We start from the raw sequence: 16,103 nt of genomic DNA, 5'->3' as shown, positions 1-16,103 counted from the left end.
ATAATAATAATAATAATAATAAAACGCATGTTGTAACGGTGCGGGTAATAACTAATGGGCATAGTGATACAGAGATGAATACAGACTTAAATTAAATATACGAAATATGAGATTAAAGAAAAAGATAGAAAGGGGTCTGTTTCATACTGAACCTTGCAGAAAATAGCACAGGACTGGTCATTATAGTTTGGACCATTGGATGAGGCACTAAAATTAATCTATGGTCCTTAACTTAGTATCTAACTGCATAACATAAAATGCTTTATTCGGAAGAAAAGAAATTAAATGAGGTATTTGGTAATTGTGTCATGTCATTAGTAGAAAATAAAGGGGTCCATGGGTGGGCCAAATCCAATTCTCCAAGAAGAGTTGGATCTGTAAATAGCAACACTTGGATGCACATTAGCGTCTCAATCAAACCATCTCAACCGTCCACTTATCACGTTATGGACAAACTCAATAAAATCATCCTTATAAATTGAAGAATGTAACGTAACTTCAAATTAATAAAACAAACAGCATTTTGTTTCCATCAACAACGATTCATTTCCAAGCCTTTTCACTTTTCAGGTCAATTTTTGTAGCTGATTCCCAATTCAGAATATTTATTATTATTAATCAACACCATTGCTCTGGGTTTTTTTTGTTTTTTGCTTTTTCTTTCCAAATTTGTGACATTCTCGTATCAATTTGGTGCCAGATTTAATATCAGATGTTATAACTAAGCAATCGGCATCATACTGATTTTCGTCTTTTGTAGCTTACGAGTTGTGCCAGAATTATCTTGTGTAGAGAAGACGATGGTTTATAGGTATTTTTCTACGTGTCATTCTGAAATTTAGGAAATAGATTTTTTCAAATTTTTTCCGTTTGAAAATATTTTATAAGAAGAAGTAAGAGAAAATATTAAAAAAATACTAAAGAATTAAAGATCATATTTTATTTTTTTAATTGAGAAAAAAATTAAGATGATTTATTTCTTGAAATTTATGCTTTTTTATTTTTTTCTTGTTAAAAGTTATATTTAAATTTTTTTAAATATTTGTCCAAAAAAAAGTAATAAGAACTTACATTAAATATTTTTCAATTGTAATGTCTCTTAAATAATTTGTAGTTACAAAATTATCTACCAGATTAAATCGAGAATCAATTATTAAGTTTAAATCAAGTGAAATCCTGTTGGAGGTATAAAACTTCAAATATTTTGTAACCTTACATTTTATAAATTGAGTGAAATCCTGTTGGAATATTAGGGGGTTGAGGGGAGACGGAAAGTTGAGTATGGTGAAATCTTTGAAGAAGAAGTATAATTTGAATATGTTAGGATTACTTGAAACAAAAAGAGAAGTGCTTACTAAATATAATATTGCAAGGCTTTGGGGACATAGTTCTGTTGATTGGGAGTTTGTGGAGTCTGTAGGGACGGCTGGGGGTCTATTATTGATTTGGGATGAGGTAGTGTTTAAAATACAGAATTGTTATAAAGGTGAGCGGTGGTTATGCGTTGAAGGCGTGCTAACGAAGACCAACTTCCTTTGTGCTTTTTGTCTGGTGTACGGAGCGCATGCGAGGGAGGAGAAGCAGGGGGTGTGGGAAGAATTGAGCTATGTTGCGGGTTTGTGTTCGGTCCCGTTCTACTTTTTAGGGGACTTCAATGAAATTTTGCAAGTTGAGGATCGCAAAGGGGTGACTAGCTTGCCAGCATCATCGGACGATTTTAAAAGTTGGGTGTATGACATGCAGTTGATGGATTTACCTTTGACTGATAGGAAGTACACATGGTTTCGAGGTCGTTCCTGTAGTCGGATTGATAGGGTTTTGGTCAATGTTGAATGGGCTGAGAAGTTCCCGGATATTAGGATAAAAGGTGGGCCGCGAGGGTTGTCTGATCACTACCCGTTGATTGTGGAAGGTACGCGTTTAGGAGGGGGTCCTAGACCATTCAGAAGTCTAGATTCCTGGTTTACGCATGAGGGCTTTCTAAGAATGGTAAGAACTGAATGGAGAAACTTGGGAGATGCTCAGTTCACAGGGAAGCTGAAGGCTTTAACAATACCACTACGGCAATGGCACAAGAATACCTTTAGGGACATGGATAAGAGACTGATGAGGTTGGAGGAGGAGATCACAAAGCTGGACAATTTAGTCAGTAATGGAATTTACGATGGTACAACGGAGGCTAGAAGGAAGGCACTGGTGAGCTTTTGTGAAAAATGGTACATCAGGAAGGAAATCCACTGGAAGCAGATGTCTCGGTCCCAGCATGCTGCCAACATGGATAAGAATACCAGATACTTCCATAACATTGCCTCGGCCAGAAGACGGAGTAATAGGATCGATGCTCTGATGATCCATGGAAGACTGGTGCGGAATCAGGCGAGGATTAAAGGTGCAATTAGGGGGTTTTACAAGGATTTATATAGACAGGATTACGCGCCGAGGATTGGTGTCAGGGATGGGTTGGTAAAACAGATTAGTAGAGATGAGGCTGAAGCTCTAGAAGTTTTGCCATCGGCGGAGAAAATCAAGGAGGCAGTGTGGGATTGCGGATCTTCCAAGGCCCCAGGGAGTGATGGGTACAACATGAACTTTATAAGAAATGCTGGGAGGATATTGGTCAGGAATTCAGTGCAGCGGTACTAAGGTTCTTCCAAAGTGCTAAGTTACCAACGGATGCAAATGTAACTTGGGTGACACTAGCCCCAAAGTTTGAAGGTGCAAAGGAGGTGAAGGACTTTCAGCCGATTAGTATGGTGGGGTGTGTCTATAAAGTGATTTCGAAGTTGTTGCTGAGGAGGATGAGGTCCGTTATGCCATGGTTGATAGGTGAGACTCAGACTGCATTTGTAAAGGGCAGAAAAATTCATGATGGCACACTCATAGCCTGTGAAATAGTTCATTGGCTGAAGACGAGGAAAAAGACAGCGGCCATTATTAAGCTGGATTTTCAAAAAGCTTATGATAGAGTAAGGTGGAGTTTTGTAGATATTGTGCTGTAGAAGATGGATTTCGGCCTAAGGTGGAGGAATTGGGTGAAGGAGTGTGTTACTACGGCTACTATGTCAGTCCTAGTTAACGGGACACCATCCAGGCCATTCAAGATGGGAAGGGGCCTACGACAAGGAGACCCCCTTTCCCCACTTCTATTTGTCCTTGTTGTTGATGTCTTGCATAGGATGTTGGGAGAAGCCGTCAGGAACGGGCGCATTGCTCCGCTGCTGGTCGGGGGAGATCATATTGAGCTGTCGCACCTATAATTTACAGATGACACAATTCTGTTAAACCCGCCAGAGACTGAAACAATTGTAAATTATAAGAGGCTGTTGCGGTGTTTTGAGCTGATGTCTGGCCTGAGCATCAATTTTGATAAATCGAATCTGATCTCGGTGAACTGTGAGCAAGGATGGATTGATCATGCGTGTGGCCTACTGGGGTGCCAGCAAGCTGGTTTACCTGTTAGATACCTCGGGGTTTCTTTACGAGCAAATCCTCGCCTAGTGAAGACTTGGAAACCAATCATAGATAAGGTGGAACAGAAGCTCAGCTTATGGAAAGTGAAGGTTTTAAATAAATCCGGCAAGCTTGTCCTCATCAAATCGGTACTGAATAGCCTACCCATTTATTATCTAAGTTTGTACAAGATGCCGAAGGCGGTGGCCGACAAGCTGATCTTATTACAAAGGAGCTTTATGTGGTGTAAGGAGGACGGTACCTATGGTATCCCGTTAGTAAAGTGGGAGATGGTCCAGGCTCCAAAAAAGGCTGGGGGTTTAGGGGTTGGAGATGCAGTACTTAGAAACATAGCATTCTTGTTTAAGTGGTGGTGGAGGTTTTCAAAGGAGGATTGCCCGCTGTGGAAGAAGATTGTGTGTTCTTGCAACAAGTTGAACCCTAATATAATGCTAGCAACTCAGACATTACTGGTAAAAGGAGGGCCTTGGAAAGACATATGCCAGCTGAGTATAAAAGAACAACGGGTGCGAGAAAAAATGATTAGTGGTTTGCCAATGGAAGTTGGTAATGGCAGGCAAACCCGGTTTTGGGAAGATAACTGGGTTCAGGGTGGTCCTCTGAAAGTTAGCTTCCAAAGACTCTTCTCTATTTCAAGCCAACAAGGATTTGTCATCGGGGACTGTGGGTTTTGGGATGGGCTAGAGTGAATATGAAATTTTCAATGGAGGAGGGAGCTTTTCCAGTGGGAGCTGGAACTTGTCCATCAGCTCCATGAGAGGCTAAGGCCAGTAAAGTTGTCACATGGGACCGAGGATAATGTTGTGTGGAAGTTCGATACTAAAGGGGTCTTTTCTACTAAATCTTTTCTGCAGGCCATACAGCCAGAGACGATGTCGGACAAGATCACGAGTTATAGCTTTACAAGTTCACTATGGAGAGGCTTCGTACCCTCAAGAATTGAGCTGCTTTTGGATGGTTTGTGCTAGTGGGTAGACTTAATACTAAGGAGAGATTGACGAGGTTAGAAGTTGCTAATCTCAGTGATAATAATTGTGTCCGGTGTAACAAGGGGATAGAATCTGTTGAGCATTTGTTTCTTCTTTGTGAGGTTACATGGCAGGTGTGGTGCTCTTGGTTGCAATTATTTGGTAGAAAATGGGTAATTCCTGGAACCATTAAAGATCTGTTTGAGAGTTGGATTGGCATGCACAACAGAAGACAAGGGCAGAAGGTGTGGTTGACGGCGTTCTTTGCAGTGATTTGGAACATCTGGTTGGAACGTAATGCCAGAATTTTCAACAATAAAAGTGCAAGTATTGAGATCATTCAAACAAAGACGTGGTTGAGCTACACAGAGTGGATTGGGTGTGAACCTAATGGTGGTTGAGGGCATTGCCGGCGATACCAGGAGTTGGTTTATTTGTCCATAGTGTTTTGTTTTAGCTTTTGTTTGTTTGTTCTACGTTAATGTGTTGAGCTCTCAATGTTTCAAAAAAAACATCTAAACTTTAGGTTTTCAATACAGTTATCATGTATTTATTAATGTAATAAATTTAAAAATTTTATTGCTGATAATCTTAATATGATCTCTTAGATTGTGTTAAAACAAAAAAAAAAAACTAAAATTGAGAGATGGAGATTAAATTAAATTTTTAATTTGTATTTAGTATAAATTATATATGATTAAGTTATGTCTCAATATCATATTTAATTTAAAATAAATATGAGATTAATAGGTAAATTTATAATTTGAAAAATAAAAATAAGTATTTTTAGAAAGAAATATTATTAAAATTTCAGTCTTTAACTCTAAAAATTTTAATTATTTGTGTTTATATTCTTTACAGGTACTCAAAGAATTGAAATCTTGTGTCCCACCATTAAAATTTTAATTTCAGTCTCGAAATCACTAAACATGATATTTATTATTGGTCTCGCAGTCTCAATCTTAGTTCTTTAAAATATATAATTGGTTTAGTTGTGAAAGTTTTGAACATTACACAAAAAGTTTAATTAAATTTTTTTATGTAGCTAGTATTTTTTCTCTCTTGACTCTAACAAGATTTTTTTATTTAAATAAAAAATTCAATATTTATCAATTTATGTAAAACTAAAAAGATGTACGTTTTTATACACTGTTAGATAATTTCTTAAATAAAATTTCAATTTGCTTAAGAAATTAATTTGCCCATATTTTTCAGGTAAGACTGCAAAATTGGGATGAATTGTTAGCCAATATTTTACATTGTATGAATGTGAAATCATGGAAAAACTATTTCACTGCATTTATGCTTTCTGTAGCTATAAAATGGTAAAAAAATTATCTAAATAGAATTTTAAATTCTCTTACTCCAAAAAAAAAGACAAAATTTTCGTATATATAGCAAAACCAAAGCAACCATGGGAAGGAAAGTATCTTGTTGGGTTAAATAGTGAAATAGATAAAAAAAAATCAAGACTCAAGTAATAAGTAGTTACTTTTCTATTACTTCAGTTTCTGGTGTCTATAACTGAATGTAATTGATATCCTAAACTATAAATAACTTACTCTATGTAAATAATAAAGAGTGACATTCATTTTTTTAATTATAGTTTTTATTTATTTCTTTTGTAAGTTATTTGTTTTTCGCTTTTACACTATTTTTGTTTTTCTATTGAGTGAACTTTCAATTCAGTCCCTATCTATTTTCAAGAGTAACAACGCGACCCCTCAAAATAAAAACGATTCACTTTTCAGTCCTTGTGCGTTATTTTCCGGCAAAGGTTGACAGAAAATGCTGAACTGTCACGTTTGAAGCGTAACCTGTCACATGAGTTGGCTGACGTGTTCATTTAGTGCCTAGTTGGACAAGTTCAAATGGACAGAGACTAAGTTATCTAACTTCTTCACTCTGAAAACGACGTTGTTCGCGTAGGAAGTAACGCTTCAGTTGCTTCTCAAACATTGTGTTTCCATAAAACCCCATCAACGAACTTTCACATTTACAAGAAAACGTAGCAGAGGCATGAGCAGCAGTAAGGAGCATGCGTCGAATTCCATTGGTAAGAGTGGAAGAGAAGCTTTTAAAGAGGAAGGCAGAAGTGTTATAGGCGTATCTGCAGGAAGTGTTGGTGGGCGAAGAAGAAGAAGATGTTTATTGCTCCACGATGCCATTGTGGGGCGCATACAATACTGTTTCTCTCATTAACAGAACTAAACCCTAATAGGTTATTTTATGGATGTCCACACTTCAAGGTAATTTCAAATTTAATTTAAGTTTCTTTAATTTTAACTCCTTATGACATTTTCTTAGCTGTGGGTATATTGTACAAAGTTCAACACCTTATCGCAAATACTTTGCATGGTTGGATGATTATGTTGCATCATTTGATGAGTTACCCAAAAATTCTCCTTTTATAGAGGATTGGAGCCAGATCCAAATCAGATACCTAATGCTGCTGTTGTTGATGCTGAAAAACTTAAGGAACTAGAGGGTAGAGTTACTGGGTTAGAAATTGAAGATAAAAATTATAATGTCAATAGTGGTACTAGCTGCGTTAGTATTAAAGCTATGGTTTTTACTTTTGTATTTGCAATTGTAATCTCAAAATTTGTTTAAGGCATTTGGCTAGCATAAAACCTTATATCATATTAGGTTTAAAGTGTATGTTATTTTAAAAAAGTGTATGTTGTTTAAGGCATTTGGAGTAAAGTGTATGTTTACTTTTTAAATTGTATTACTAACTTTAGAAGAATGTATGTTGTTTGAGATGAGATAATGCATTGCTTCAATGAAAACGATCTGTTACTACTTTGATGCATTTTTGTCTGTAGTTACACAAATTTCTCAATGGACAATATTGGATAAACAAATCAAACAAATACTTTATATAAAACAGCTACATACCAATCATGTCCTTGTTCAGCATGAGAAAAGGACAACATATATCCTTTTAACAACAAAAAGAAGGCCAATATGTAGCCTTGAATCAAAACAGCTTCCAACTCAGTCTAGTAGAGTTTCAAATTGACCTAAACATGCATGCATACACTTAATTAAAGCAAAGTTTTTCTTAAATTTGTAAACATTGACATCAAAGTAACAATAAAAGGAGTTTAGTTTGATATCATCTAAGTCAACAGCAACACATCAGAGATCATGTCTGCCTCGAAGGTATAAACCCAGGGGTAGGAATGAACTTGAAAAATCTTATTGCAGTCCCGAAACTTGCTGCAGCCATAGTCTCAGCAGAAATAGCACTTTGTTGATGGGGGACATTGGTAGTTATTATCCTTGGGTTCACATTCTGTTTGGTTGGAATACAGGGCCTGAGACCAGATGCTGGAGGACCAGGTGGTGGAGTAGATAGTCCAAATGAAGGTGGAGCCGATATAGGAGCAATCAGGGGCCTAATAATAGGATATTTTTTTCTCTGGGCATGATTGAAATTGGAGGTGGAGTTGGATTGAGGAGGTGATTGATTCAGGTTGAAAGAGTTTGTTGCAACCTGTAACAAAAATCAATGAGTTAATTGGAAAATATAGGTTGAATAACAGTGACAAACCATGATATCTCTTCTGTTTGGGGTGCAGTTTGTGAAAGGAAAATTTCGTCTCTCTATTCCTGAGACTCTGAATTACCCTTCCTTGGTAATGTCTTTAAAATTTTCTTCTTGTTCTTCTTTGCTTTTGTCTATCACAATAACACAAAACATGTGAGTATAGGAAGATTATAATTTGTAATTTAAACAGCAATATAGACATGTAACAATTTCATAGATATTACCAATAGATCCATAGGTGGTGTAGGTTATACATTATCATTGTTCAGATTAGAACCTTCATCCTATTCATATAAACAAGCTAAAATAAGTGGTATTTTAATATGAGACACATAAACCCTTCACAATTTTACAGGTTACTTTTAAACCCCTAACAATTTACAAAGTGGTCTAGTTCGAATCCTAATTACCTAGACTCTATTCTGGCTTGGGTCAAAGGGTACAATCTATAACCCTTTTTCCTTAGCAGCTCTTCTCTCCTTCTTTGTCAATGGTTGCCAATTTGGAATCTTTTGGGCTATTCTTACAAGTTTTGTAGTAATGCCCAAATTGTCCACACTTGCTGCACGTCACTTCAAAAGTTTTTCTAGCTTTAGTAGTGTGCATCTCAGGTTCTAGAGGATCTACCTTCCTCTTCATTTTAGGGCGATGAGCTGGTCTCTTAATGTTGGGTGATTCTGTCCTTAGAGCATCACAAGGGATCCAGTACTCCTCTGAGTTAACAGGTTTGATGCAATCCATATATGTTGCTTTAATTGCTTGCATGGTGAGCTATTTATGCACATATTCCTCTGGCTTGAGTCCAATTTTATACGTTGCTGCAACTGCATGACAACAAGGCATTCCTGAAAACAAATACAATCTACCCATGCAATCTACAACAAATTAAGTATGACTTAGAAATCAATGTCACAATGAGACAATAGATACAAGATAAAGTAAAACATAAGTTACCATATGAATCAAAGTATGCTGACCATAGGTAAAACAAGTATGGTTTAGAAATCAACTTTACCAGTAAGTTGCCAAACATTACAAGTGCAGGTCCTTTGTTGAAGGTTAACTCCAACCTTGCTAGTTTCTTTATGAATCTCAAACAGTACTCTATCATTGTCTCCAGCCCAGATGAATCTTCACTTGTTAGCTTTAGGTTTGACAAACTCGTCCAATTTCTTTTGCTGCATTGGTGCCAAGTGACCACTGTGATTCTCTAGCTTCTTCTTGTGTCTTGCCATTTTGCTTATTAGGTAGCAACTTAAATCTTCACACATTGTTAAGATTGGTTTTCTCCGGTACTCTACGATCTTGGCGTTCCACACCTCACACATATTGTTGGTAATATTATCCACCTTCGGCCCATGACTGAAATAAGCTTTTGTCCTCACTGCTAGATCAAATCTCTGGAGATACTCCCATGCTCCCAGATTGATTGTCTTCATTTTCTCCATACAGCGATTGAACTCTTAGAAAGTTGTGCATCTTGCACATTCCCATACCATTTGCTTAGTTTGTTCGTCCTTAAAGTGCTTGATAAAGTTTTTTCAGATATGAAGCACACAATTTCTATGGTGTGCATTAGGAATTACTTCTTTGATAGGTAACTCTAGCCCCTGCAATTATTAGACAACCACAAAAACAAAAAACTATTTAGTTCTTTGATCCTCATCAGTACTTTTATCTTCAGTTTCATACCCAGTAGCCTCATTACTCATCTTCTTCTTTGTTGAAACTCCCTTTTTTGGAACCTTTTTCTTCTTCTTTTTCTCTTCCTCACTACTGCTATCATTTGTCTCATATCTAGGAGGAGGAGACTTGTAAAGCTCATTCTCTGTTGTCTCATATCCAACTCTAGATGATGATGAGGATGAAGAATTCAGCACAACAGTCTCCTCAGTCACACCTTCTCTAACTACTTCAAGCATGTCCACCTCGTGTTCAAAATAGATGTACAGCTCATCAGTTTTCTCGTACGTCAACTTACCCTCCCCCATCTGATTAATCTTCATATCTCCTTTAATTACATGAAGTCCAGCTTCCATGTTAGATGCTCCCATATTAAGCTAGAACATCTGCTTATACTCTCGGTAACCCAATTCTTTAAACAATTCAACGAAGTAAAAAAAAAAAATTTACGTAATCCAAGTCTAAAGGGAAAAACCTCTTCACTTTACCATCCAAGTAGCAGAGAACTCCCTCGGAGTCTCTGACAAATCTTTTTTCATGGTGAAACATAGAAATGACCATATATTCAGACATCTGCAATAATATTTATTCAAACTTTAATAACATATCCTAACAATAAAAATGTTTAAACAAACAGTTAACCAAGATTGCATTATTTAACTTTTACGAAAATCCACAAAATTTATTCTTATTTAAACTTTTCTATAAACAGGACCACAGAGGGTTGCAGACAACAATGGTGTGTTGTCAGAATTAGAATCAGAATGTTGGACCAAATAAAGCACAACGGACAAACACTTTCTAGAAAGTCACTAACATGAACTGTTTGAAGCGTCTTCAGAGAATTCCATCCAACTCTGTCAATAACATCACCAATCCGCTGTCAACTATGACGTCGTCAGCATCCTTGTAAGCAGCAACGTCGGCGCTTCCCTCCACCAACCCAGCATCCACAGTGGTCTCAAAAAGTGAGGAACCTTTTTTCCTAAGATTTTCTTGTAAATGTGAAGGCTTGTTGATGAAATTTTATAACAACACCACCTCCTCCTCCAACATCTAATATGCACAATTCGTCTGCATACCTTGTTGTTCATTCATCTGTTTTTTACTTTATTTGGTATTTAAATATGGGAACATCTCACCATGTCACTTCTTCTTAATCTTATTTGATATCATTCACTGAGTATTCTAGTTCAAGACAAGTTCACTTTGATAATAGATCTGATATTATTATATCAAATATTGGTCATTCTATAACACTCCAAGTTTTTGAAAAATTAAATAATGAGTTATTCATAATTGATTATTTTATTTTAAAAAAATTATTTTTTTAAAATTAATTAAATTAAATTTTATAATATTTTAAATTTAAAATTTATTAAAATGTTTAAATAATTTTTATTAACATGAGATATTTCAAAAAAAAGATAAAAAAATATTATTATTGTTGTTGTTGTTGTTGTTGTTTAGTTTCATTTTATTATTATCCTTACTATACTATAATATATTAATGACCGAAGCCATTAAGAAAGTAAAGTCAAGGAAAGCCAATGCATGTAAAGATATATGTATATATATAAAGCATAACACCTAGTCTACGATCACCAATAACTTCAATCATAATTGTGTTCCATTTGATTTAAATGGTCTTGCTCCATTTGATTTAGTGGGTTGAAGCCATTTGAGGAAAAGAAAAGAAATAAAACGTGGCCTCATGCATATATACATATATATAATTATGACACGTACATCTCCTAACTAATAAGACTTAATTATAATCACTATTAACTATCTTTATTTACTTTTCATTTATTATCAATCAGCCATGCATGTTTCATTTTTTTTTTTTTTTTGAAGAAAGAAAAGGAAAGAAAGCACCGAGAGAAAAAGAAAACCGTGAGAGAGAATGAGAGAACCATGGCATCGTAAAACTTCTGGTTTTGATTTTTTGAGATTTGTAACTCCAATTAAAAATTTAATTCGGTAAAAGTGTTTGTATCCTCTTCTTTTATATGTTGGCGTTATTTTTGTTCGATAGAAATTGACAGTGACGTAACTCCTCTTCCCCTTGAGTTCGGCCAAATGAAGTTCTAGGAGACACAGACGACTTCTGACGTTTTCTTCTTTAGCGGCTCAATCAAAAAGCTTTTCTAAAATTTTCGCTGATTCTTATTTCGTACGAAGGTAGGGGATTTCATGTTGAAATATTTATGAATGCCATGGAAGTCTAGTGGATATTTGCAAATAATTTATGATTGTTTGGAATGACTGAATGATAATTTTGAATTGCATTTGTGACTGAATGTGATGAATATGTATTTAATTTCTTGATTGTTTTGGAATGTTGAGAATTCTGATTGTTAAATTGGAAAGTCGGTTTGATTTGTTGGTATTGAACTGAGATTTAAAAATGATTTTTGATTTTGGAAATGTTTGAAAAGAGGTTGAGAATGATTCGGTTGGGACCCGAAAATGGTGGCAAAGTTCGAATTTTAGGGAGATGCTGTCGAAATTTTATTATGAAACTTAAGAATTTGTTTGAAATATTTAGAAAAAGGTTGGACTTGAGAAATTGTATTATTTGGCTTTTGATTTATTAAGAAAAGATTTACGTTTAGGTTTGATTTATTAAGAAAGACTTTATGTTTTGAGTTTGATTATCGTCCTCCCTAAAGTCTCAAGACCCTGCCGTGAGATTTATTTAATAAATGATTCTTTTATAGAGGTTTAAATCTAAAATGGTTTTGAAGTTAGGTTGGAAAAATCATGGTTAAGAAAGATCTGGTTTTTGTATGAAAGAAGAACTTGCTGTAAGTAAAGTGGTTTCGGAGGTTTGGAAAGGTTATAAAGAGAGGTGTTGGTTTTAAATAAAAATGACTTGAATCCGGTTTATTAAGTAAAGGGACCTCTACCATAGAAGAGCAGAGAGTAGTGACTGAAAAGATATCGAGTGTTGTTGGGTCTTAGTGCCAAGTGTCTAGTGAGGACGGCGATATGTAACGCTCACTTGACACAATAGAGACGGCTCAGTGAGGACGACGATATGTAACGCTCACTAGAGGCCGTGGGCTTTATGTGTGAATGATTGTGCAGGGATGCCCGTGTGTATGGAATGGCTTTCAGGAGAAAGTGGCACATGCTTCAGCTGGAGAATCAGCATCTGCAAGTACTTGCAGAGGTCATGTTCGGCATACTTCAGCTGGAGAATCAGTGCCTGCAAGAAGTAGAAACTTGCAGAGGTTATGCTGCTGGAATGCCTTATCTGACTTGCGAGTCGGATTGCGTCGGGTGCGGGTCGAAATCGACAAATGAGCTCATTACCTGCAATAGGACTAGACATTGCATTTGATTGTGTTTGCTTATCTTGTCTCTCTGTGATTGTGTTGTACGTCTTATTGCTATTTGTTTGTGTGTTGATTTGTTTCTGTGCTATTAGTTTGTGTATTGAGATGACTGAGAACTGAGGTTATGATTGAGATTTGTAAAAAGTATTTTCAAAAGGTTTGATAAAAATATAGTTTTATTAAGTAAAGTTAATTATTTGCATTTTATTTCATTATTCTTACGGCATTTTCATTCCCTACTGAGAACGCGTGATTTGTTCTCATCCCAAAATCTTCCACCATTTCAGTGACACAGGTTCAAAGACTCAGTTTGAAGTTGCGGGCGATTATTAGTCTTATTTGAGTTCAGTTTATGTGTTGAGTCGCTTTTCTAGAATTTTCTCGCCTTTGATAGTTAAGATTTTATTTTATACAAGGGATAGGAGTTGTATATGAGTTTCATTTGAATTTTTTGTATGATATTTATTATTCTTACTAACTATGTGACTAGTATTGCTTGGAGATCTTTGATATATGATTTTAATTAATAGAAACAAAAATTTTTGACTTTTTTTTAAAAATTGAAACGCGAAATCGAACTAAAGACTCATTATTAAATAATAAATACAAAAAACAGGTCAATAACGCCTCACTTTTAGTACGATCATAACGTGGTAAAAGTTAGGATATTACACATTTTTTTTTATATTCTCTTGAATCTAAAAAATAGTTTTCTTTACAGCAACTTATATATTGTCTTAAGATAACTAAAAATTTAATTATTGTATTTAAATTTGTACAAGATAACTAAGATAATTTTATTTAAAATAATGCTACACATTTAAATTTTTTTTATAAACCAAATCTAATTAAATTAAATAATAATAAACATAACTAATTTTTATTATATTAAATTAATTTAATTAAATTTAATTAAAAAAAATTGAATGTGTAGCGTCATTCTTTTATTTAATAATACCACTTGTTCTAGATGCGAATTAGATTTTAATGACCGAAGGAGCCAGGCCATTGGGTAGGAAGAGGGATGTATGATAATGAAATTGAAAAATCGATAAAAGAAAACGGAAATAATTAATTAACTGAAACGGGTCCAACATTTGAATGCAACTTAAGTTACAGACTTACAGTTGTGGAGGAAGTCAAAAGGTTCTATAGTGGACCATTGACCATAAGTTCAGGATAAGAGAATCCCAGAAAGAGAAGATTAGAGGAATAAAGGTAATTAGATTGAGATTAAAGAAAAGAGCGCCGAAAGGTGGGTGACCTTTTTAAAAAAAGGAAAAAAAAAAAAAAACGGGAGGATTGTTCATTGTTATTTGTTGCTTGGCGCACCCTTTGGGCTTTGGTTTAAATTGATTTCCCAGTTGGGGTTTGGGTCAAAGTTCAGAAATGGACAGAAGAAGCCAGCCATACAGAGACCACAGTGACAGCACTTTTTTATGTGTCTTCTTGGGAAAATACACCCTCACCTCACACTCCCCTGCACCACAAGTACAACTCCATTTACGCATATTTTAAACATTTATGGCACATTATGAACTATGAAGTATATATTTAAGTCAGGAGATTATTATTATTATTATTATTCTAAAAACCGGATCGAACCGATCAATTTATCCGAACTAATCGAAAATCGATCTTTTAATCGGTTCAATTGACTTTTAAAATTATCTTGTAAAAAACCGATAAAAAATTGACTGAACCGACTATTAATTGGTAAACCACCTGAACTGGCCGAATCTTTTGAAGAATCGATTCTTCCCTTCGGCATCAAAACGGTGTCGTTTTGACGAAAGAAAAAAAACCACCCCCTAAACAGCAGAACACACGACCACCTTTCCCTTCTCTCTCACTCTCACATTCTAACCAAAATCCTTAATTTCACTCACTACCTAATTCTATCAGAGCAAACACTGCCACCACCGTCAGTCCCCAGCCCGCTTGCTCGTCGCGAAGCTCCACTAGCCACCGTCATCCCCCAACTGCCGCCACTCAATATTCTCTTCCTCATCGTCTCTATGCTCGTCGCGAAACCCCACCAGCCACGGTCACCCTCTAGCCGCCGCTACTCTTCTCCTCATTATCGTCTCTGTGCTCGTCGTGAAGCCCGCCTATGTGATTGTCGTCGTCGGCAGTGACATAGGGTACCGTCGTCGTCGTCCTCGATCCTCTTCTCCTCTACGTCACGCGAACGGTTGCTCAATCCTCTTCAAGCGCGTCCTCTCCTCCGTGAATCTCTGCCCGGAGCCTTGCCGTCGCAAACTGAAATGAAGCTGGTTTATTCTCCTCCACGAAGATATTCCTGGAGCATCTGGGGATGATACTCCAAAATCTGTTTGCTTCAATTGTATAATTAATTACTATCACAACAAAGAAGCGAAATAAATAAAAGCGAGAGTGATTGAAATGTATAGTTGTACCTCTTGATAAATTAATTCTCTAATATAATTTTTGGTCCATTTCCTTCTTTGAAACTCAAACTCAAGTTTGAAATGGGTTGAGTGGATGACCTACGATCCACATCCGACAAACCTAAAAAATAAGGATCGGCTAAAGCCTGTGATCACAAGCATCATAGAGGTATTGAAATTTCTTTCTTGGTGACTACTAACAAAATTTCACATTTGTAACTATATAGAAAATGGAAATGGAAAATAACCTCTTCAGCTATTGGATGATCTTTAAGATTTGGATGCTGAGTTTTTTGTGTCTGAATTTTTGGATTTAGATGCTAAGTTTTCTGTATTATGAGTTTTTTATTTTTGTTGTTGAATACTCGATTGAAATTGTATATTGAATTTTTAATAATCTTATTATATATTTAATTAAATCGGTTCAATCACAGTTAGACTTCGGTTAAACAATTAAACTATTAAACCAATCACTTGACCGGTTTAATGATCGGTTCGATTCTCACATCCTTAATTATTAATTTATTATCATCCAATTTTATTCTAATACTTTTTTTAATATGATTTTTTCAATTTATTCTTTACTTTCATTATTTTATTTTTGTGATAATAGAAATTAATCTATAGAAGTTAAATGTAATTTAAAAATTAATATATAACATAAAAATAA

The sequence above is a fragment of the Arachis hypogaea genome, chromosome 20, assembly GCF_003086295.3.
Source record: "Arachis hypogaea cultivar Tifrunner chromosome 20, arahy.Tifrunner.gnm2.J5K5, whole genome shotgun sequence".
Classification (NCBI taxonomy): Eukaryota; Viridiplantae; Streptophyta; class Magnoliopsida; order Fabales; family Fabaceae; genus Arachis; species Arachis hypogaea.
Note: the sequence above shows the minus strand (reverse complement) of the source record.